The sequence below is a fragment of the Saccopteryx bilineata genome, chromosome 1 (assembly GCF_036850765.1).
Source record: "Saccopteryx bilineata isolate mSacBil1 chromosome 1, mSacBil1_pri_phased_curated, whole genome shotgun sequence".
Classification (NCBI taxonomy): Eukaryota; Metazoa; Chordata; class Mammalia; order Chiroptera; family Emballonuridae; genus Saccopteryx; species Saccopteryx bilineata.
Window position 1 is genome coordinate 373,176,687 of NC_089490.1, and position 24,012 is coordinate 373,200,698.

At 42.4% G+C, this 24,012-nt stretch overlaps 1 protein-coding gene across 2 annotated transcripts in view; it reads right to left on the reverse strand.

Moving 5' to 3' along the window:
- BDNF (brain derived neurotrophic factor) overlaps positions 1–18,645 on the reverse strand; it is a 37,280-nt gene extending 18,635 nt beyond the window's left edge. Inside the window, exon 1 of one of the 2 annotated variants that reach the window (XM_066251164.1) lies at positions 18,414–18,645. The gene's annotated coding sequence lies outside the window, so the exon portion shown is untranslated. Of the gene's footprint in view, positions 1–17,299; positions 17,527–18,413 lie in introns of those variants that run through there. The other variant, XM_066251163.1, reaches the window with a different exon arrangement.
- Positions 18,646–24,012: the final 5,367 nt, after the last annotated feature.

Sequence of the window (24,012 nt, forward strand, 5' to 3'; positions counted from 1 at the left end):
TTCCTTTGCCATGGATCCTGGCGGTGGCTATAGTCAGGATGTCTGGTGGGTGCCATCTCAATTTCTGGAACATTTCCCCGGAAGAAACTGGTACCGGATAGGATAGCTGGGTGTAGAGGGTGGTTCCTGGGGCTGGGGGCTGAAGACCTGAGTTCTGGTTCTGCTTTTCCCACTTTCTATTAAGGTGACCCTCTCCAGTGGCCGATAATCTGCCATTTTTAACCAACCAGTTGGGCTAAATCAGGCATGTTCCTTCACAGGTGAAACAATCCAAGGGCCAGCTACCTTGTCTCTGTGATGAAGCTGAGTCCTTGCCCTGCTTGCCTCTCAGCATTTGCCAATGGTCACAGACACATGAAAACGGGCTCTATAACCATTGGTCAAGGAAAGTCTACAAACACCTGCTATGGAACAAACCACCAGTCTCAGGGGCGACTACGGCCAAACATGGAAGAGGAAGAGGCTCATTCCCAAAAGTGTCTGAGACACTGAGATGTTGGGAAGGAAAAAAAAGCTTCTAAAGGATGGGCTCTAAACATCAACAGAAAACAAGGGCAGGCTGGCAAGGAAAGACTTTGTGGTTTGAGGAAGACATGTGGTTAAATGACTCCATATGTGGTCATCTGCAACTGAATATACTGCAAATTCGGCAAGCTTAATAGGGAAATTGGAGAGACATATATAGGAGCAAACTTTAAGGATACAGACTTGAATACAAATGTAAGATCCATGTCCAATAAATGATCCAAAACAATGGCCCTTATTCCTTGTGATCAGTGTAGTTGTTGGAGACATGTGCCTGTCACACACAGGTAAGCCTCCAACATTCCTCTAAAATCAGATGCAAACTTCAAACGCTTCTGAAAATGCTCCCTAAAGGCCCTTTTACCACAAAGTTAGAAACTGAATGAAAAACTACCCTTTGAAAAGGCTAAAGTAAAAAACCAAACCCAGAAAACTTCTCATCTCCATGTGTACAGTCATCTGGAAAGCAGACTTCCCATTAAATGGATGGTCAAAGCTGAACTGCGATGCTAAACTCATCGTAAAAATCCAAGGGTGGCTTTCCTCATCTTCCTGAAGTGAAACATTGCAAGAGGAGGGAGATAACCACTGACGGAAGTTCGTTGGAGGTGCCCTAAGTGAGCACTGCCATCTCCATTCCTCGTTAGGCAACCAGCAAGGCTCTACAAGAAACTCAGAAAAAGAAAGCCAAGAACTCCTTTCTATTGTGAGTAGGGGAGGCCCTTGTGCGAGGTGTCTGGCTCAGGCTGGGTCTAAGTAGTCTAAACGGTGCACTGCATTTTGGGACTTCCTCTAAATAACATGATGAGGCTTGACTTGGGCCAGGTTGAGACGTTAGCTCCATGGACATTTGGGGTCAAATACAGCGTCCTCTCACCTCCTGCTTCACGCTTCGCAGCAGACCCCGTTTCCTTACAACAATTTATTCAGGTGACTTACTACCTTACATTATTTCAGGTCCATGTCTCCTCTGGCACAAAAGGCTTCTTAAAGCTATATCTGATTAAAAATAATATGTTATGTTTTAGTTAGATTCCTGTATTGATCCAGTAAATGTTATTAAGAACTTACCTGGTTTAGATGTATTTTGTGTTACAAAAATTATTTTCAAGCCTGCTTTATGTAAAGTAGGAATAAATTAACTTGGTAATTCTTAATGGAGTCTTTGAGTGACTGAACCCTGAGATGAAATCATCACTGATTTTCAGGTACAGCAAGAGAACCAGAGACGTATGGAGATGAGTACACTCTCAGCTAGTTATCCATCGCTTTCGAGGGGAGTGTTTGAGTCTTATTCTAAATGGTCAGTTTTACACGGTTAACCAGAGGTTCACAAGATTGAAAATGGTTCTTTAAAAAAAATGTTTATGGGAACACAGGGATAATAAACTGACACTTCCAAGGTGTAGGTCAGGGTCATGGATACAAGCTCATGTTTCATCAGCAGAGCTCTGGTCCCTCTGTTGAAGCTGAGGGTCATAACCAGCTATGTTTCTGTCATTCCCTCATGTGGAGAAAACTCAGGTGTAGCCCATATTTATTCCAGGAGAAAAAAAAAACCCCACAAATGTGTTTAAAGCTCCATTTCTGCCTCTTCGCCCTTTGTAGCTAGAAAGGTCGCCCGTTCTTCCGTGGTTGGGTTATCTGGGAAAGCCTTTCATTTGGACGTCAACTTGTCAGACTTCCAGCTTCGGATGACTAAGACTTAGCTTTCTCCCAAAGTTTACCTTTTGATTTTTCCTTCATTTAACAGACATTCTCTGAACACAGATACCATGGGCACTAAAATGAGTGAGACAGAATCCCTGCCTTTGGGGACTTCACCCTTAAAAGGGGTTCATGGAGAGTGGATTAGACACATAAGCTGACAATTATCATTCAAGGTAGTATATGCTGTAATTGACCAAATGCACAAGGGCATTCTCAAGAGAGGAAATGAGAAGGGAGGGGTTGGTGACAGAGGAGAGACGTTCTCCAGGATTTTGTTCATTACAGATCTTATTTTGTAGAGTAAAAGATTATATTACTTGCTCTGCTAACTTCTTAGCACCTACAACCCATAAAGCAAGACAAAGTACCCACAAAACGTTCAATGTTGGTGAGCTTTTGGGACAAATAAGCTGGAAACCAAAAGGTTTATTTATGGCTATTTATCTAAAACTGACTTCCCATTTAAAGTGCTTTCCTAGCTGAATATGGTAATGCTGAAATCTGTATCTTTTCCATGAAGGAAGGACATACTCAATTATTTAGCAAAGACGTGTGGCGCCACTACTATGTATGTGTCCATCAGTTATCTCTGCACTGTGCAGACAAAGATAATACAGGAGGCATAGTTTTTGCTTTCAAAGGCTTTACCATTTTAATCGCAGAGTTAAGACTAAAAAAACAAACAAACAAACAAAAAAAAAAACTAACTTATGAGACAGCTTCTTTGAGACAAAGAGCGTGTTTCATTCAAGTGTGAAAAAAAAAATGACCATTTATTCAGCTTCCTAGTAGTTCGTATTTGGGGTGAGCATGCCTCCTCCCGTCAGGATTCTGAAATGAAGTCAGAATAGACACAAGCTGCCAAAAGGGAATCATAATACAGTGTCGGCCTCATGTTAGCAAGGCTGTGTTAGCAAACACAGTGGGGTCGATTTCTTGCTATCTCGAACCAACGCCCTGGAGCCCACACAGTTGGAGGGCAGGAATACGACAGCTGAGAGAGCAGAGATCTTGGCAGGGTCTGTAAGAAACGACCTCTGGGTTTACTGCTTAGTGCGGAATGAGGAGAAGGCCCAGAAACTACCGACGTGGATGTGCTAGAACAAGAGAGAGGTGGGCTCAATGTCAGAGCCGCAGTCTGTTGCATTGGTTTATGTGCCATAGGGTCTTCTCCTTTTTTTTTTTTTAATTTATTCATTTTAGAGAGGAGAGGGAGAGACAGAGGGAGAGAGAGAGAGGAGAGACAGAGAGAGAGAAAGGGGGGAGGAGCTGGAAGCATCAACTCCCATATGTTCCTTGACCAGGCAAGCCCAGGGTTTTTTTGAACCGGCGACCTCATAGGGTCCTCTCCTAATGTAAAGGAGCAAGTAATGGGGGCAAGAGAAGGGCACAGAATGCTCTTCTGATAGTGTTCCCTTTGAGGAGCAAGTCCTCTTGTGGAAACACAGCATGGGGGAAAGAATTTCCCTTCACATTGTTCCAGACATAGACAAGAGAAGTATCTTGCCCCAAATCACAAGTCTAGTAAGTGGTGGGCCTGGAATTAAACTTAATCATCAGGCCCTGAAATGCAGGTACTAGGCCTGGGCTGCCTCATGAAGTTTCTACTTAGGAAATGTTTCTTTAAAGTCAGACTATCCCGAGTAAGATATTCCAAAATATTTTTCTAGACTAGAACATCATGTCCACAGTCACAGAGAAGACACCCAATAATGATTTAATGGTTGTGCAATTGCTAATATAATTAACTACCAATTTTTGAGATCTAGACCACAGATGATTTGGGAGCTCAGATAGAGCAGGTTTATTCTGGGCAGGAGTCCTTCTAGAGCAGGAGTAGTAACCTTTTTATACCTACCGCCCACTTTTGTATCTCTGTTAGGAGATGAGGAGAAGGCCCAGAAACTACCGACGTGGATGTGCTAGAACAAGAGAGAGGTGGGCTCAATGTCAGAGCCGCAGTCTGTTGCATTGGTTTATGTGCCATAGGGTCCTCTCCTTTTTTTTTTTTTAATTTATTCAAATAAATAAAAAAATTTAATAAAATTTTCTAACTGCCCACCGGTTCCACAGTAATGGTGATTTATAAAGTAGGGAAGTAACTTTACTTTATAAAATTTATAAAGCAGAGTTACAGCAAGTTAAAGCATATAATAATAATTACTTACCAAGTGCCCTGGCCGGTTGGCTCAGCGGTAGAGCGTCGGCCTAGCGTGCGGAGGACCCAGGTTCGATTCCCGGCCAGGGCACACAGGAGAAGCGCCCATTTGCTTCTCCACACCTCCGCCGCGCCTTCCTCTCTGTCTCTCTCTTCCCCTCCCGCAGCCAAGGCTCCATTGGAGCAAAGATGGCCCGGGCACTGGGGATGGCTCTGTGGCCTCCGCCCCAGGCGCTGGAGTGGCTCTGGTCGCAACGTGGCGACACCCAGGATGGGCAGAGCATCGCCCCCTGGTGGGCAGAGCATCGCCCCTGGTGGGCGTGCCAGGTGGATCCCGGTCGGGCGCATGCGGGAGACTGTCTGACTGTCTCTCCCTGTTTCCAGCTTCAGAAAATTGCAAAAAAAAAAAACCAAAAAAAAAAAAAAAAATTACTTACCAAGTACTTTATATTGGATTTTTGCTGTTTGGCAGAATAAATCTTTCTAAAACAACTTACTATAGTTAAATCTATCTTTTTATTTATACTTTGGTTGCTCCGCTACCGCCCACCATGAAAGCTGGAACGCCCACTAGTGGGCGGAAGGGACCAGGTTGACTACCACTGTTCTAGAGGAAGTAGAGTTACATCTGGGTCTTGCTGAACCAGTAGGATTCAGACCAATGAAAGAAGGAGAGGGTCATGAATAAACAAATTAGACTCCAAGGAGTACAACAAAAACAGTTTTGGCCTTGACAACTTTGGTACGAAATGAAACAAATTTAGGCATAAAGCATGCTGAGAAAGTTTTGAATTGTCTTGATAACAAGTCATAAAAGGGGCTTTTTCAGGGCTAGAAAGTGCCAATAATGACAGTGGCTGAAATCCATTAAACATTTACTATGCCAAGCACTGGTCTAAACACTACTTTACAGGGATTAACACACTTAATCTTCACCACTACCCTGTTAAGAGGTTGCGGCAGAGATTTGAAATAATCTGTACAAGGTGACAGACCAAGTAAGCGGTGGGCCTGGAATCCAACTCGATTCTTGGGCCCAGGAATATTGTTCTGGGCCTTTTGCTCACATATGGAAGTTTCTGATTAGGAAACACCTTTTAAATTAGGAAAATTACTGTTAGCAGTGCTCACTCTCAAAGTCTCTGGACTTCTGATTATTTACAAGGGTGCAAATCCCTTTTAACCATGCTCTAATCTAAGTCTTGCAACAATAAAGTAAATGATAAGTCTAACTCATAAGATATTCAATTTAGGTGTCTTCTAGTGCAGCAATTCAAACTTTCCTGCATGTATGAAGCACTTGTAGAAGTTTCTAAAGATAACATATGCTCAGACGCTCACGTGAATGCCCCAAGGGGGCAATGTGGTTTCTTTCTTGAACACTGCAGGTCACAGTTATAGACAGGCAGAGAAATGGTAAGAAGGCTGGGTTAGAAGTCACTGGGCTGTAATCCTCACTCTGGCTCTATTTTTGTGCATCTTGGATCAAGTTGTTACATTGCTCTGAGCTTCAGTTTCCTTATCTCTTATATAGGAACCTGCTCAATCTTTTCTTCAAAGGTTATTTACAGGATCAAATGGAATGAGATATGTGTATGCATTTTTTTTAATGTAAGGAACACTATACCTTTGGACAAGATTACTATTGAAATGTGCCATCTTGTCTACATATAACTTTAGCCAATAAAATCATGCAAGAATGTTAGTGATGACAAACCAACTGAATTTTGGTTTTACCAAGGCTACTGGGACATGTCACCAGAGCAAGACCTTGTGACCCCTGATAGTGCTTGGGACAGTCATGGTGAGGGTTCCTCTCAATTTCTACAGGGGACTCACTCTGAGGAATAATCACAGGCTCTGTAATAACAGACACCTCCAAGTCTTGAGAAAGTCATTGTCAGGGATGTGAGAACAAGAAAAAATATATATTAGGTACTTTAAGAAAAGCATTTTTAAATTAATTTTACTAATGATGATAAATTTTGATTAATAAAATCTGAAAGATTGCGTCTCAACCATTAGACATCTATAGTTCTAAAAATTATGGGAAACATTTCACATAGAAGTATCTACTTTATCAGGTGACCATTTACGAGTACTCTCCCACGCAGATGAACACAACTCTCAATGCCAGAAAGTGACCACAGAAACAGGTAGGAGGACTGTCACTTTCGTGGGAAAGAAGGGAAGATTTAAGATTTTGGGATTTCTGCTTGTTGACTTTTGATCTGGAACACTAGTTCCCAACTAGGTTTTTGCAGGATGTCAGGGGGACTCTTGCAAGGGTCAAAATTGGGGCAAGGGGAAGGATGTGGTGCTCCTACCTGCAGTTTAACTGGAACAGCACTACTTATTTTCACTTTAACTATTGCAGTTCCATATTAGATTTTGTGAGCGGAGGGGACAGTCACACAAGTTACTTACATATATTTATACCACTAATTTGAAAGTTGTGTCTGTCCCTCCGATTTTGTCTCAAAGAATGAAAAATGGAAAGACCTCTGGCATTATTTATTTCCGACTAATTCTTACCACCCAGCTCAGGAGTGAAACAGAAGGCTAGGAATGGCTATAGGTTCAGTATTTGAAGGAAAAGTGGACCTTTTACAACTTCCTGTGTCCTGTGATTTTTTTTTTTGAGATTCACAAAGAACTATGTGAACAATCTTCTTCCTTGTTGTATACCAGGAGGTGAACCATTTCTGAGTTGGTGATGTCAAGCCATGCTCTAGCTTTATAGACATATTTACTGTACATGATCCACGAACACCGTGTATGGATTCTTCCTTATACCACAGACTTGAGCCAAAGCACCATCTGAGTTCATAGTGAAAGGAAACCCAATGGACTGAAAAGTGATTTTTAGTAAACTCTAAAGAAATACCATTACAAAATGTACACATTTTGACTAAAATTTAAAGGCAACATAGTATTCACTAAACTGATTTTTTGTCTTCTTTTCCTTAGTATAGTCATGAAACCAGCTTCCAGTCAATGAAAGCAGTCTCACAATTTAAGTTCCGTTAGGGGGAAAACACACAGGATTTATAAACACTGTCAAATGAAAGACAGATTCCTGAACACTAAGAGGCCCAAACACGTCCTTGTATTTAAGTTAAAAACTCCATCACAAAATCAGCAGTCCAGAAGTTCTCTTTCCACTGCGGCTTCTATGCCACATCATTACCAGAGTTCCTTATGAAGTATCCTCAGAAACAAGCTGCTCAAGACAATGTCTAACAAGCACTTTCATTGTCTTAATTTGAACACAAAAGAATATCTAGAAATTAGAGAGATAAAAAAACATAATCTCTTAAAAGAGAAATAAGTTCTTCCAAAATATTATAGTCCATTGTGAGAGCTGGAAGTTCAGAAATAACTTAGAGAATTTGTTCAGCAGGATTTTTTCTAAACCAGGCCACTTTTGAAGCCAGTCTATGAAGAAGTAATGGAAGCTCTACATGGGAGAATCAATGGAGTTCCTTATCAAGTAGCAGCTGAAGACAGATGGCTCCAAACAGGGAAAAAATTAAAACAGCCAGCCCACTGCCTGGTCCCCACTGGGCACTCAATTAATACTGGTGAATTAATGAATAAAAGTCATTTCCTGTGTATAACACCTTTCGTTCTTTTAAAGAAAACTTTGAAACAGGAGGAAACATGCATGCAACAATATAAACTATAAGATATATCGTGTCCTAAAGAGGATGTTAAATAGTAAATTGTTTGCTTTGCCGACTGACAATATGAATACTTGAAAGCCATCTGAGAGGCCATAAAGAATAAATATCCGTGGGTACTTGGATGGCTTATGCATCTTAATGACATCTCCATGTTGGTTAATCTCCACCTGTTCTTACAGAAGAGCAAAGTAAGTTATAAGTTGTAAAAAAGTAAGTCTGTCCATGTGCAAGCCTGATGGGCCTGGGGGAGGGGTCAATTTCTTTGTAGGTTACATTTGAAAAGAGAAACTCTTTGGAAAACTGTAGTATCTGAAGATTTTATGGTTCTCAGAGAGGAAAGTGAATTTTGAAAAGGTTTTTGGTTTTGTTTTTTAGTTCTACTGCTGAACTCTCTAAAATAATAATAATAATAATAATAACCTAATGTCAAAAGTTAATTTCTTGAGCAAGTTGGGCATCTGAAACTGATCAGGATTTTTTTTTTAAACATTCCCTTCTGCCTGACCCAAACTAAAATCACTACCTCTGAGAATCCATATGTAAGTACTGGAATAATTTCTGAGAGCCGATTCATGGTGCTGCGTATATTTCAGATAGAAGGCCCAAAGACAGAAATACGTAATTGTCACCATGAGGCCTATATATATGTGAACTAAAAATAAAGAGCATACTTATGACATCAATCTATTTGGAACGCTTAGGTTTACAAGGTAGAGTCCACCTCACTCCAACTTTCCATGTTGGTATATAATCCTTTCTGAAAGGTTTTCAGTCGCTGTTTCAACATCTATAAAACTGACCATATGCCAAAGAAACCTCCTTTTTTCTTTGTTAGATTATAAATCCCTTTAATAAAATGCTTTGCATGCAGTAAGCATTCAATGTTTGCTTAGTCACATGAAAGTAAAAGTTCTTCTAGATAGTACACACAGTACCAAATGGATACCACTGGTCCTAGATCCCTTCTTAGGGGCAACACAAGACACACGTTCTCCCTCTCCAAATGCCAGTTCCTAATATTTGTGAAGGCTGTCCTCTAAACAAGGATGCCAGTAACATATCACACCAGCTGCTCCTCTGCCCTCCCCCCACCCCCAGCCAAAGTGGTCATTAGCAATCAGTTAAAACATTCTTTCTCACTGAACTCGGACAGCTCCAGAGTTCTTAACCCAGCATTGCAGGTAGTGACCATCACGTGGTTAGCGTTTCTAAGAGAGACAAAAACCATTTGCCACTCCAGCCTAAGTCTTCTTGTCCTGAACCACCCAGTGCCAGTTACCAGTTCCCTCAACCATGCCTCAGGGCAGTGGTTTTCAAACCCCCTGTGCATCTTCGTCACAGTGATCTCAATATAGACCAATCTGTCCATGAGATACCGAAAGCAACCTACTTCAGACCCTTGAACTGAACATAATACTCTTTAATAGCCTACTTAAAAAGTGGAGGAGAGCCCTGGCCGATTGGCTCAGTGGTAGAGCGTCGGCCTGGCGTGCGGAAGTCCAGAGTTTAATTCCTGGCCAGGGCACACAGGAGAAGCACCCATCTGCTTCTCCACCCCTCCCCCTCTCCTTCCTTTCTGTCTCTCTCTTCCCCTCCCACAGCCAAGGCTCCATTGGAGCAAAGTTGGCCCGGGCGCTGGGGATGGCTCCATGGCCTCTGCCTCAGGCACTAGAATGGCTCTGGTCGCAACAGAGCGACGCCCCAGATGGGCAGAGCATCGTCCCCTGGTGGGCATGCTGGGTGGATCCCGGTCGTGCTCATGCGGGAGTCTGTCTGACCGCCTCCCTGTTTCCAGCTTCAGAAAAATACAACAACAACAACAACAACAATAAAAAAAAAAAGGAGGAAAATTATTAGCTTCCCATTTCAGTACTATGCTTCTGCCAGAACAGACCAGTAGCTATATTTCAAGGGCTGTAGTCACATCACTGCCTCATACTGCACCTGAAGCTATGTTTCCTTTCTACAGTCTGTTAAGTCATCCCCCCAAAGCCAGTTACAATTCCCTATTCTATCCTAGTTATACAATTGATTTTTAACCCAATCGTAGTAGTTTACATTTAAGGGGATATAAATGATCCAGATCCTATTGTTCAACAGAGTGTCTGCGGGCTTTATGTTTCAATTCGATAAGCATGTGGTCTGTGCCTTCAGCTATATTATCGCCAACAAGCAGATGTTGGGTGTCGTCTCCCAAACGCTGCCTAAGAGAGAACACCTTCAACAGTTGGGTCTAGGAATGCGGCCTGGGGCTCCGCCAGGCAACTCTTCCAGCAGCATGAAGCCACATTTCTCAACCTTCAGCTTCTGCACGATGTGAAAGAAAGTTATCTGTGTTTAAAAACACTCCCCATAATTCAAGAAATAAATGAACATGTGAAAAGGGAGAAACTTGTTTTAGTTTGGGCACAGTTTCAGTTTTCGAAAGCATCACAAAATCCAGCAAATGCTGACGGCAGCGGCTCCAAAACCAAGACTCATTTAGACTAAATCCCATGTGGCAAACATTTTATTATTCAATGCGTTTCCTTCTTTCTCCCTCACCCCAAACCCGTCTTCCTCCCTCCTCTCTCTTTTTAGAAACTTTTTTTCCCTGAGCAATAGTTTTCTGCACCTGATCGCTTCTATGGATGACACAAAGTCAGCCGATATGATGACTTTTTTTGATCCTGTGCTAACCAAAAATTGGCACAAACGTCACATTTCCTGTTTTCCATCTCCTGAAGCATAACAACTGGCATCCAAAAATTTGAAAACATTTAAATGAAGATCTATCAGTGAGTTTATACTTAGTACTGTCTAAATCAATGTTAACATTTCGTATGTTCCAAATCATTCTGGGAGGGAACTGAATTGGGCATAAAAAGCTTTAGAAGTAAGCAGACTAAGGGACTTTTATCGTAAGTACTAGGGGAAAGAAAGTATTATTACATGCACTTTTTCCAATTCCTGCCTTTGCACCTGCAAAGCAAATAAGTATTTTTTCTATAATTATGAGGTTTCTTTATTGTCTACATTGCTAGTCAGGATTGGAAGCAGCTATTAATCAATCTATTTGTTCACTTAATAATATTTGTCAAAGTGTCTCCTCTACAACCAGCTTTTTAGATGTCATTAGGGGAGCATGCAAAAAGGAATTAAATACAGATTCTGTCATCAAGAAATTTTAGCTAATTTGTAATTATCGGTTCTCGGTGCCATTACTAGTTTTTGGTTCCGGTCTAGATGTATGTGTTTAGCTAGTGTAACTTATCATTTCTATCTCCTAGTCCTTTTTCTCCTTACTTGTTTTGGTGTTGAAAGTCTTGCTACAGATAGGACCATTTATTTTACTGTTAAATCTTATCAAATTATTAAAGTTAAAATTACGATCATAGATCAAAAGAAAATTCTTAAGATCTCTCTACTCTATTTATTTGGCGTTATTACCTCTCAGAGAATGCAATGAATGGCCGGTAGTGTGGGAGGGAAAGCAGAATCTTTGCATGCAATGCTGCAGCCCATAGCCTTGAAAATAGTACGTGTTAAAAAGGAGACTGGCCCTTACTCCCGGGCAGGCTATGCCATAGTCAGCAACTCTATTAAAATGCTAGAAAGCCTTTGTGTATGTATTGACTTGTGGATCTGCCTATTTTAGATCTCATATACAATCCCAAATGTGTACTAACCCCCCAACACACACACTCTCTCTCTCTCTCTCTCTCTCTCTCTCTCTCTCTCAACAAATCTGAACAGGATCTAGTAACTGTTGCCTTGGAAAAATGGTTCACAGGGCAAATAAGCCACACGGCTAGTAGAGATGGCGATTCTGTTCTCTAGGTGGCACTATTACTTCAACTTTTGATGAGCTGCTTAAACTACTTGAAAACGCCTGTTTCTTTTCTCTGTATGGTCATGGCAAATATCTTAGTTTCACACATGATAGTTGTAATTTAGTGACAGGGTGCCTTCTAGTTTTGTTTTAATAAGCCACTTTGAGGCTTAGTCACTTAAATATAACTTTACATTTCTTAGTTAGATTGTCTGAGAAGTAAGGGCTCTTTTTTTGCCTACGCTCCTCCCTCCAGAATGCAGAGGCATGTCAAAAACACAGAAGGTCGTCATAAACTTCAGTCCGACCAAAGGAACCAAGATAAAAGTGCATTTAAGAGCAAGTAGGTTCTGTAAGTTTTCAAAATCAGGACATTACTACTGTGACAACTAATGAAATGTCCTTCAAGTGAACCTTTGGGGGGGGGGGGAAACTGTAGGACATTCGTTACTCTGGGTACTTTAAAAATAAACTTTTACACTTGGGGTGGTGAACACATAATACAAGGTAGATAATATGTTGTAGAATTGTGCCCCTGAAACCTGTATAATCTTGTTAGCCAGGTTTATCCCAAAATTCAGTAAAAAGAAAACAAATACATAAATAATATCTTCACTGAAGCCTGAAATTTACTCATCCAGGATATTTGTTCATATTTGTTTCATCAGCAGCATAAATGCCCCAGAGTTTGTACTTGAATTTGAGTACTTGCATTTAGTGTTTTTCCTTTTCTTTTAATTTTTCTTAAGTGCAAAGTGGGGAGGCAGAGATATACTCCCACATGTGCTAGATCAGGATCCACCCAGCAAGCCCCCAATGGGGAGATGTTCTTCCCATCTGGGGCTGTTGCTTGGCAGTCAAGCTATTTTAGCACCTGAGGTAAAGCCAAGGAGCCATCCTTAGTACCTAGGGCCAAGGGCCAACTTGCTCAACCCATTCGAGCCTTGGCTGCAGTAGGGGAAGAGAGAGAAAGGGAGAAGGGGGAAGGGGAGGGGAAGAGAAACAGATGGTCACTTCTCCTGTGTGCCCTGACTGAGAATCGAACCTGAGACATCCACAGCCCAGGCCAACACTCTACCATTGAGCCAACTGGCCAGGGCCATTTTTATTTTTCAGTTACAGTTGACAGTCAATATTATTTTGTATTAGTTATAGGTGTTAGACAATCATATACTTTACAAAGTGTTCCTCCTGATATCTCCAGTATCCTCCTGGCATCACACATAGTTATTACAATATTCTTGACTATTTCCTGTGCTGTACTTGACTTCCTCGTAACTATTTTGTAACTACCAAATCTGTATTTCTCAATTTCTTCACTTTTGTCTCCCATTTGCATTTAAATGAAAGCTTCCATACTTCTTATATGACGATTCATGTTTTTTACAGAAACAAGAATACCTTCCTGTTCAACTCAGAGAACATATCAAATAACCACTTCCTCACCCTAAAAAGTTTTCAAAGTCAGAGTAAGATCCTTGTTTCATGTTTACCATCAATAACAATTCCATATATTTAATAATTGGGTCCATGACTTTCCTAAAGCTTTAGTATAAGCATAAGCATTCTGGAAAGCCAGAGATTCATTAAAGTATAAAATTAAATAGAATTAAACAAGCCTATGCCTTAAGTGGAAGTCTAAGGGAATTTTGAAGATACATATGCCTAAGTTTAAGATACTAAAGCCTTCGTCTGTTTCCAGGGTTAAACCCCACATACAAATGACATACGGATTTCATTTGCCAGCATCATTTATTGCTTAACATTATTACTCCAACCAAACAGAGTAAGTGGATGCAGAGTGTAATTGGTAAGTTTGCTCATTCACTTTTGAAGCCCATCTGGTCATGTTATTCACCCTAATGAAGAGAATCTATCACAACACAACTTAATGTGATTCTTGTTCAAATTATTTCTTCCTCCACTGAACAACAGGAAGCATTGAAACCTAGAATTCCCCAGAATTCTCTCCTCCATTCCTATTTTAAATGCAATTCACAGCTTGAGATCACAAAGCCTGCCAGTGGCTGAATGACTGCACTAGATGGCTGAGAGTCCTTCAATTAAGCAGCAATTTTGCAATTAGTGGAAACTGAGTGCTTCCTAACAATCGTTTGGAAACAAGTTGAGACAAGTCAGCAATTACCCTATTAAAAGGATACATTCACTTGCATTGGGCTAGGCTAGCCCCTTCACGCAAACTGAAAGCTTCCACACAGAGAGATGCCACTTGAAATAATGTTTTGAGCATCACAATAAATTCAGTATTAAGGACATCTGAAACGAGAATGCCTTTCATTTTAAAAGATATCCAGAGTTTTGTGATCATACACTCTATACGCTGTTTTCATTCAGGAAGTGTAAAATTGCTCTTTTCTCTACTCTGGGACCAACTTCTTAAATCTTAAAACGTTAATGAACTACTTATATATGACCTTTGCGTTGTGTACATCTTAAATATTTCTTAAGGTTAGTAGATTACATCTATGATTGAGACCCAAAGCTGCAGGCTGTTTGTTACATTCTACAAGTTCTCTACCTGGAAATGTAGAGGGGTGAGGAAAGTGTGTTATTTACAGAAGGTTTTAAAGACAAATGTAGATAAAAAAAAATGTGAACAAGCTCTTTGCTATACTATCAGGTGGGTTTGCTCAGTTTGCTGTGTGAGCTGAGCTACAAACCAGAGCTATTTATGTGTGAAAGAAATGGGATTATCAATCATCTGCATTTTGACTACTGAAAAGCTGGGACTCAAAGCTTCCAGGAAGGAGGGAATAACTTACATTTTAATTGTGTCCTATTAAATAGAAAACCCAAGAAGAGCCAGGATTTTAGAAAATTGCATTATTTACAAGAATCCTCCCTCCTAGTGAATGAAAATGAACCAGCAATGTTCCAGCACCTCCCCAACCCTCTTTGGCCATGATAAGATTTAGGCAATTAACTCATAGAGTATAAATGAGTCATTTGAAGTGATCATTGCTATACCAGGCAAATTACTTTCTTGGTTCCTTCTATTTGCAAGTAAAAGTTACACTTACTGAAAAAAACTAAAGCAGACTTCCTAAATGCTTCATTTTCTCAATACTTTAAATGTTGATTTATCATACATCTTAAATGACCTTAAATATCACTTTAAACAAGATTTCCAAGCACTTATTCAGCTCTGAATGAGCTATGAAAGGCTCCAAAGGAATGTGAAAAATTACTGTTATTTTGCTTTAAAAAAATGTGATATCTAAGTGTGTCTGCAATGTTCTAATGTTTCAAAACATGTACGTAAGTCTTGTTTATCTGGAAATCATTTCTTTCTGCTTATATCATTTATAAATAGGAAACATTCTGTAATGACCTAAAATAGCTCTACATACATAACACTTTTCCTGTCATAATACTTATTATCGGTCTATATTTACCAACATTTATCACACTTTGCAAAATAAAGTAGAAGAATGGACAACGACTCTATGGGCCTGGAATTCCAGTAATGGTGAGCAACATGTTTTAAATTCCAGTAAAGGTTATGGTTACATTTCAACAAATGTCTCTTTCCTTCCTCTTACCTCTACCGCTAGCCCAGAAAAAAAATCTTAAGCAAGGTATTTGCAAAATTAGAGAACAGGAGTTAGTGATTATTTTAAAGGGTTGCCACGTTCCCAGGACCAAAACTTTGTAGTGTAATTTTTATGTGCACCATGACCTAATATGTTTAATAACTTGAAGCAGTATGCATCATAACTTCAGAAACCTCCAACATAAAAATGATCATGTTACATGAGGTAAACACTGAGGGCTCCCATGTTTAGACGAATTAAATCTGTAATTATACTGTAAAAAATATATAAATATAATTTTATAACCAAAATGATTTTTGATCTAACAATAAATTCCTACAAAAACAGATTTTTTTTGCATAAAAATAAGAGTTATTTCCCAGGAAATTGGGCCAGTTTGAAGGTTTCATTTAATAGAATAACATGTTTTACATACAGTTAAAAACCAGCGTTCCCCAATATATATTGCTTTGCTTCAAAAGATAACTCCACTAGGAGAATTAATAAACACCCAGAAATATGCTTTTCGTTGCTTCTGGCCAAGAACATTCCTGCATTCTTGTCAGAAAATGTTCACTGGGTAATGCTGACATTGAGGAGTAACTGTAAGACACCTGGAGAACCCTAAAATAAGATCCAAGAAATCCTACCACCACCAAAACCGTAGTCTGTCAAAGCTCCACCCCCGGGGAAAACTTTTTTGCATTGGAGCCAAAAAGGCGCGGCGAGTCAAAATTCATCCGGGAGTCAGAAAGCATCATTCAACAAGTCCCTCCTACCAGCTCCTGAAGGGATCCAGCAAAGCCATCGCTCACCATTTCCCCACCCCCAGACGCCTGCCCCCAACCGCTGCTCAGGACAGCTTGGCCGGCAGAGGGCACCCTCTACCTTCCCTAGCGCTGCTCTCCCTGCCCCCTTCTCCTCGCCCCTCCACCCGCGTCCCTCCACCCCGCTCCACCCCAACACACAAACACAGCATCCTCCGACTGCGACTCGAGTCATCCCAGTGGCCGCGAGTCTTTTCTCTCCAGGGTATGCCCGTCTGCAATGCTCCTTCTCTGCCCATCGGGCATAAAGCCCCCAACCCTCGGCTATTTCTTTACAGGCACTCACTCACCCATTCCTCAGAGACCCACCCGAGTCAGGACATCCCCCGCACACATCCTATCTAGCCCCCCAAAGTAAAAACTTTTAGTTCCCTGGAAGGTGACCCAAGGGAGGGGCGCAGGATGAAGCGAGGTGTGGGCACAGCCAGCTGCGGAGTTCCGCGGCCCCTTAAGGTTCGAGCTGCGAGGGTGTCTGAAGTTTTCCAAGTCACAGTGTCATTGGACCTGTACCAGTCCTCAATGGTCTCAACTCTCGTGAGCAGGTGACAGTGTGCGGCCGAGATGGAGTTCTGGGGACTGGGATGTGGGAGCAAGGGATCCCCCAACATCTGGGCGGGGACAGTCCAGCCCACGGGAAAGATTCATATCCCAGTCTTGACACCATCACCTCAGTTACGGTCCCCGACAGTTGACGCCCTAAATCTCTCTCAGGACCTATCCTCTGCTGGGGAGGGTTTCGGGGATCCCCGGAACGCCGTCTTCACTCCCACCGAGCAGCTCGGTGTCTCCCCTGGGCTTTTCCCCCCCACCCCCAGGGTTTCCGGGACCCATCTCCCTTGGGGGTCCTGGCTGCACCTCCGGGTCCTGTGATGGGAGGATAAATGCGCAGGAACAACTTCACATCCCCCCCGGTCTCCCGGAGGGGACGAAAGTTCTGGCCTCTTCCCACAACTTCGGGGGACCCCACTCAACTTTCCCCCGCAGACGGGAGGCTCCCGCGCCAAACCCCATGCCCAGTGCTCGCCTACCTCGGGGTCCACACAAAGCTCACGGGTCCCCGGCGGCGGAGTCACATCGTTGTCCCGCTCCTGGCCGCAGCGCCCAGACTCGGTCCCCGTCGCGGAGCCGCTCTCCGCCCGCCCCCAAACAGGGGTGACAACAGCAGTTCAAGTATCTCATCAAAGCTTCACTAGGAGGAGGTGGGGGGCGCGCCCAGCCGGCTCCTCGGCCCCGCCCGGGAGCCCGCGGCTCGACAGGGTGCGCGGGACAGCGAGCGGGCGGGTGCGCCCGGGCGCGGCGGCGGCAGCGACCCGGAGCTCCAGCCTGCGCCTGGAGCTCGGGTCAGACATTATTTAGCCCTTCGGTTGAGCTTCGATTGGTCAAACGGCGCCGCCCCCCGCCCCCTCCCCGGCTCCCCCGCGCCACTGATACCGATGCGGGGCGGCCGCTTAAAGGGAACGCCGAGCCTTTTCCTCGCCCCGACTGAGCCCCCGGGACTCTCAGGGTTTCCCGGGCCCGCGCGCCCCGTGCCTCCTGTGCCCGGGGCCCCGCGACGTAGCCCCGCGACTCCCGCGCCTGCCTGGGGCACCTCGGCAGGACGCACGCGCGGTGCCCGCTGCTACCGGGGGAGCCCTAACCCCCCGCCCCGGGGAACCCCGCGTCCCGCGCCCTCGGCGGAAACCCCCGCTGCGCGCGCTGGGGCAGGAGAGAGCCAGAGCAAATTCCGCTCCCCCGGGGTCTTGCTCCCCTCACTTGAAACTCCCTGCGCCCCATCCCAGCACCCAAGTTCTGCGGGAGAGGGCGTGCGTATCCCCGGCCACAGACACACCTTCCCGCACCACGGAGCTTGCAAACGCGAGCACACAATGAAATCGCACAGAACAGGGGGGTTATTGGTTTACTCCTCTGCCTTAAACACGCTGGCTTAACAGGAGTTCGCGCACTGACCTCTTCGGAGTTTGCCTAATAGGAATTCAATCAAGATAATAACGGCATTCTTTATTAATGAACGCCCCCAGATAACGTTACACCAAGTTACTTGTTCCAGTCAGGAAGCCGAGGCAATGACAGACCTCACTAAAGCCACAAGCTTTCTAGCCGACCAGAGAAAAACGGAAAGAGAAAGAAAGAAAAGAAACCCACCTTTTCAGTCACTACTTGTCAAAGTAAACATCAAGGCAGCGGCTCGGGGGAAGACTTCGGTCCCAAAACTCCCAGACTATTTTTTTTCCTCACGTTCCCTTTGGTTAAAAAGAAGGGGAGGGGGTGGGGGCGAGTCTTTGGTGCCCGATCTGTACTCCTGTTCTGCAGCAAAGAAGTTAAATTATTGATAGTGGAAATTGCATGGCGGAGGTAATACTCGCACCCCCTGAGCGAGGAGCTCCATTTGATCTCGGCAGAGGCAGGGAGATTTCATGCTAGCTCGCCGGGGGGAGCGGCAGCGCCAGCAGCCCTCTCGGCAGTGAATGGGAAAGTGGGTGGGAATCCACGAGAGGGCTCCACGGTGCCTTGACGTGCGCTGTCATATGATACCTCTGCTGCCTCGAAATAGACACTCTAGTGCACGAATTACCAGAATCAAAATTCAGCGCATTTAAAATGATACATCTTTTATTAGAAGAGTTCCGTTCCAGGCATTGCATGGTTTTGCAGATGTTTTCAGTTCCTTCTCTAGCAAGCTTACACACAAAAACCAACCCTTTTAATAATGAACCTAGGCAGCAAAGATAAATAAAAAGCCTTCTGTTCTAACGTGGGGGGGGGGGCAGTTGGCTCAGTTGATCCTCCCTTCGTCCTCCTCCTCCCAGCAGAAGAGCAGTCTTTCTGATTCATACGTGCCAGTAGTCGAGACCCTTGGAGAGAACTTAAGTGGCTAGGGTCTAGGATCGTTTTCAATTTGCCACTGGATGAACGGTGTCAACCATTACCTAGGTTCCTGCATTAAAACGGAAATTTCTTCCTGTTAGTTCCACCGATTCGTGCGCACTAGAACAGACCTTAAATTTTAGAACAAGGAACAATATAACAGTACCTAACTTTGAATCCTTGGACCTTCTATGAGCATAAAACTACCTGGGTACCTGCTAAAATGCAGATTTCTCTTTTCAGACATGTTGATTTAGTAGGGGCATGCAGGGTCCAGGGATTAGCGTTTAACAAGCGCCTCAAATTCAAATGCAGAAAATCTGAAGTCACACTCTAAGAAATACTATTTTAAGGGATGCATACATTGTTGTCAGAGGAATCTCTCATTCATTCCAAATTTGGGTAGGCAGTTTTGTGCGTATGTGCATTTTTCTGTAACCTTAAAGAGGTTTGACCTAATAATTACTGTAAGAATTTCCCTAAACACTCCAACATTAATTTGGGGAAAGGGTAAAATTTATAAACAGTTTTCTTTCCTGGACCCTCTTGTGGTTTTCAAGAATGTATTGTTGAACTGAATATATGTTAATATATACTCAGTTCAATTTACCTAAGGGTTTACAGTTAACAAAATGAATTCACTTTTATTAGCTGATTTAGAGCTTCTAAAGACTAATAACAGAAAATACTATTCTCATTTTGTAACCGAAAATCCAGAGGTTCAGAGCCACGAATGAATCTGTCTAAGTTCACACAACTAAGTGCCAGAGACAAGATTTCAATGAACCCAGGAACTCCAGCTAGAAACATCCCTGCCTCCCCCACTTCAAAATAGCAGAGCTGTCTGTTCCTTGGAAGTGTTATCAGGATGTGTGATCATTCAGAGCATCTCTGCAAATTGTTGGACTGAATAGTCAAATTATTCAAATATATGCATATTCTTAGAGTGTCACACATTTAGCTTTGCACCTCTGTCAACTTGACAGAACACATGACCAATACAAACTACCCTACTGCACAGATGGTGAAGTTTATTGTGGAATATTTAATGTATGTGAAATATGCAGGCTAGCCAGAAGCAGTTAAAGAACAGAGGGCATGAATCTGGGCGTGGCCACCTCAAAGAACCTCTGTATTGATTCCCAGGGGTGTAGGTTGAATGCAGACAGAATTTCTTTTACTATCGCAAAGTCAATTTAAGAGGCTAGTTTAATAAATTAAAAAAAGAAATACTTGTACTACTTTAAAAAGTACAGGAAGAGTTCTACCCTAAACTTCTTTATTTTAACTTTATGCTAACTTTAAACCGATGTTTTCTTTCCAACTTAAAATTTGCTTGGAAATGAGTTATTTCCCCAGGTTTTTAGTCTCATTTGTAATTTACTTCCTTCCTGAAAGATATCTGGTCAGTGAATGTCCAGAATCTTAGCCATCTTCTCAATGGGGCTGAGTTAGAAATGATGGCAGATCTGTCTGTTAAATTCATATTGCCTCTGCTGAGGAAACGTGGTCTCATTTCTGAGACTCTGATTGTGTCTGTGGCCAATCTTCATATTTCTACTCTCTCTTGACATGATACAAATAAATGTTTGTATCTCTACTTTCCAGTGTGTGGTGCAGTTTTACCGAGCAAAAGACAGAAAAGTCAGAAGGAGCAAGAATATTTAGAAATAAAAAAAGATCAAAGGCCAATTTAGATAAACCCTCTGAGGAATCCTTCTGACCTCCTGACACTTCTGAACACCTCCCACTGTCTGACTGGTAATTGTCGCATTACCAGCTTCAAAACATTTCCTTCTTGCCTTAAATGTACAACTGCCATTCAAAAACAATTGACACCGGCCCTGGCCGGTTGGCTCAGCGGTAGAGCGTCGGCCTGGCGTGCGGGGAACCCGGGTTCGATTCCTGGCCAGGGCACATTTGCTTCTCCACCGCCCCCTCTCCTTCCTCTCTGTCTCTCTCTTCCCCTCCCGCAGCCAAGGCTCCATTGGAGCAAAGATGGCCCGGGCACTGGGGATGGCTCCTTGGCCTCTGCCCCAGGTGCTAGAGTGGCTCTGGTCTCGGCAGAGCGACCCCCCCGGAGGGGCAGAGCATTGCCCCGTGGTGGGCAGAGTGTCGCCCCTGGTGGGTGTGCCTGGTGGATCCTGGTCGGGCGCATGCGGGAGTCTGTCTGACTGTCTCTCCCCGTTTCCAGCTTCAGAAAAATACAACAACAACAACAACAACAACAAAACCCCAAAACAATTGACACCAAGATGAACTAAAGTTGTACTGGTGCCTTGCATGGAATTTTAAGCAATATTTTGATTTGTTGAATTCAGGTAACATGTATAGTGTTTGAGGTCTCAGATCAAAGTTTTTACACAATTATTTTCCTATTGTGACCATGAGTGATCCTAAAGAAAAGCTTCACTGCTTGAAAAGAAAATGCCCCCATTTCACTTTTGTTTATTAAAATTAATCTTAAATTTTGATATTTTTTTTATTATAGCCTAATACTATGTCAACCTAGTGTTCTAGAAAGACAAAGTTCAGAAAGAAATGTGAACTCCCATCTATTCTTGTCAGGAAATACATACTTATCTTCATTACCCAAGTGGGAACAGGGGTAGTAGGCTCAGATTTGACACTGACATACTTTTTTCTATTAATAGTTTTAATTGGCTGAGGTAAATTCTAGTATTACTATCAGCATCTATGTTTAATTTTGTTTATTTAGGCTTCCTAGTTACTCTTGCCTTCAGTATCCTTGGAAAAAACTCCTACAAAAAACAGACGTCTAGAATCAAATAAATTGACCTCAAAAACTTCTGAAAATTGAAATAATTAGCATAAGGAAAACAATAAGTAAACAAAAAAACTATCTTGCTAAGCAGAGTGGCAAAGGTATTTTCAAATGCATGCTGGATGCTGTCAAAGGCCCAAAGGCCCAGTCCAGGATTGAACTATGTCAATCACAATCCTCCAAGTTATTGAGTAAGGCCTGTTCTTTGAGAATTCTCAAGGGAGAAATGTCCTTATTCATTAGATGGCACCAAAATGTGAGGCCTAGTCCTTTTCCACAAGCTTTTCATGAGCCATAAGAATAGCTCTATGCCATCCTCAAATGTATCCACATTGGTCAACACCTGTCACAGGAATTATGTAACCAGGCATGGCCATTAGTGGCAAACAAAAGAAAGGGACCTTAGTAAAACATCATTAGAAGGGCCAAGATTAGGAGATTATAACAAGAAGGTGAAAAACTGGTCCCATCTGGGAGTAATATTTAGTTGGATAAAGAAAAACAGCACAAAGCCATTACAAAACAACTGAGACTAACCCCCAAACACCTGAGAGTCATCAACTTGTAGCCCTCCACGTGACCAGATTATTCTCTGAAAACACTTAAAAATTAATGGTAAAAAATACATTGGTTTACTTGCTGTGATGTTTCTATATGCATAGTCAAAAGCGATGTGATTGTAGATGCTGGACACAAATTAGAGCTGACAATGATAGCAACTGTGGTATTTGTTGGTTTCATAGGAAGAAAAGTATGGAAAGAATTGGACCAAAGGGTTTCAGGACATTGAAACTTTGTAAGGAGCAGATTCTCTTATTTTTTAAGGCTTAGTTATTGAGCTTATGTGGTGATTGGGGTGAGAGAGTTTCTACCATTAACTTTTTTATTCTTCATGGGGAGATTTAGAAATGCTTGTAAAAAGATAAGTTAAAAAAATAATCACTGAACTTCCCAAAGTCATATTAAAGAATCACACTATGAATTCAGCCAATTTTCATGTGATTCTGAATCTACATAGTGCTTCTCTTTATATATATATTATGAAGGATGTGGTCAGGATGTGCAACTGGCTCTCTTGTCCAGGTACTCTAGATAACATAGCACTGTGGAAATAAAATCTTCAGTAGCATACGTGTGGCAGCAAGGATGAGCCTTTGGATTTGTCTAGTTACCCAGTCATTTGGAGACATCTGAAACTCTTGATTTTCTCAATGGCAGTTTACCTTCAGTTTATTACCTTCCAAGTTACATTCATTCAAAAGATGAAAACTTGCTAAGCACCTTCCACCGGATCCTGTTCTATAATCAGATGAATAAAATACACTTCAGCCCTTTGGGTGCTCAAATTGTAGAACATAAAATTTGTTCTAATCTATTTTGGCCACTTGAGAATTAGTAAAAGTTGGAATTTTGTTCTGTTTTGTTTTGCCATGAGTATGGTGTATAGAAAGATGAACATCAGCATGCCCCTAGTGGCCAGGAGGTAGTAGTGATGGACAAGAAATTTGTTTCCAAACCCTGACAGGCACTTAGCAGCAGGGGAGGGCCTACCGGGTGGATCAGTGCTCTAGCTATTCTTGGTTAGCAGTGTTTAACAGAAAAAGACAAAGTACAAAGGGGCTGGGGTAGAGGGAGGAGTAGAGAGGAATGAGACATAGTCTGAGCAAATAATTTTTTTTCTGAATATGATTAGGTAGACATAAAAGATCCACAAGAGATCTTAAGAGACTATCTCATCTTCCTCCCTACTTATAGGCCTATCATTGCAGACCAGAGAAATAGACTACTCATCCTTTTTCTGAGGACCTTTCTAAAAATCCAGCAATTCTAGTGCTTGGAAGTAACAGATTTTTGTTCTCGCTGTAATTGATATCTTATTTCATTTCATCCAACCTTAGTGAAGATGGAGAACAGCTGCTTTCTAACCTCCCTATGTTATTAAGTCACCACTCAGACTTTTCTCATAGCAAGAAATCAGATCTCACAACCTTTCTTCATAAACTCCAACTTCTAATCCATTAATCTTCCCCTTGGTCTACCCTGGACCTCTTCCAAGATCTCCATATTCTTCTGAAAATGTGGAGCCCCAAG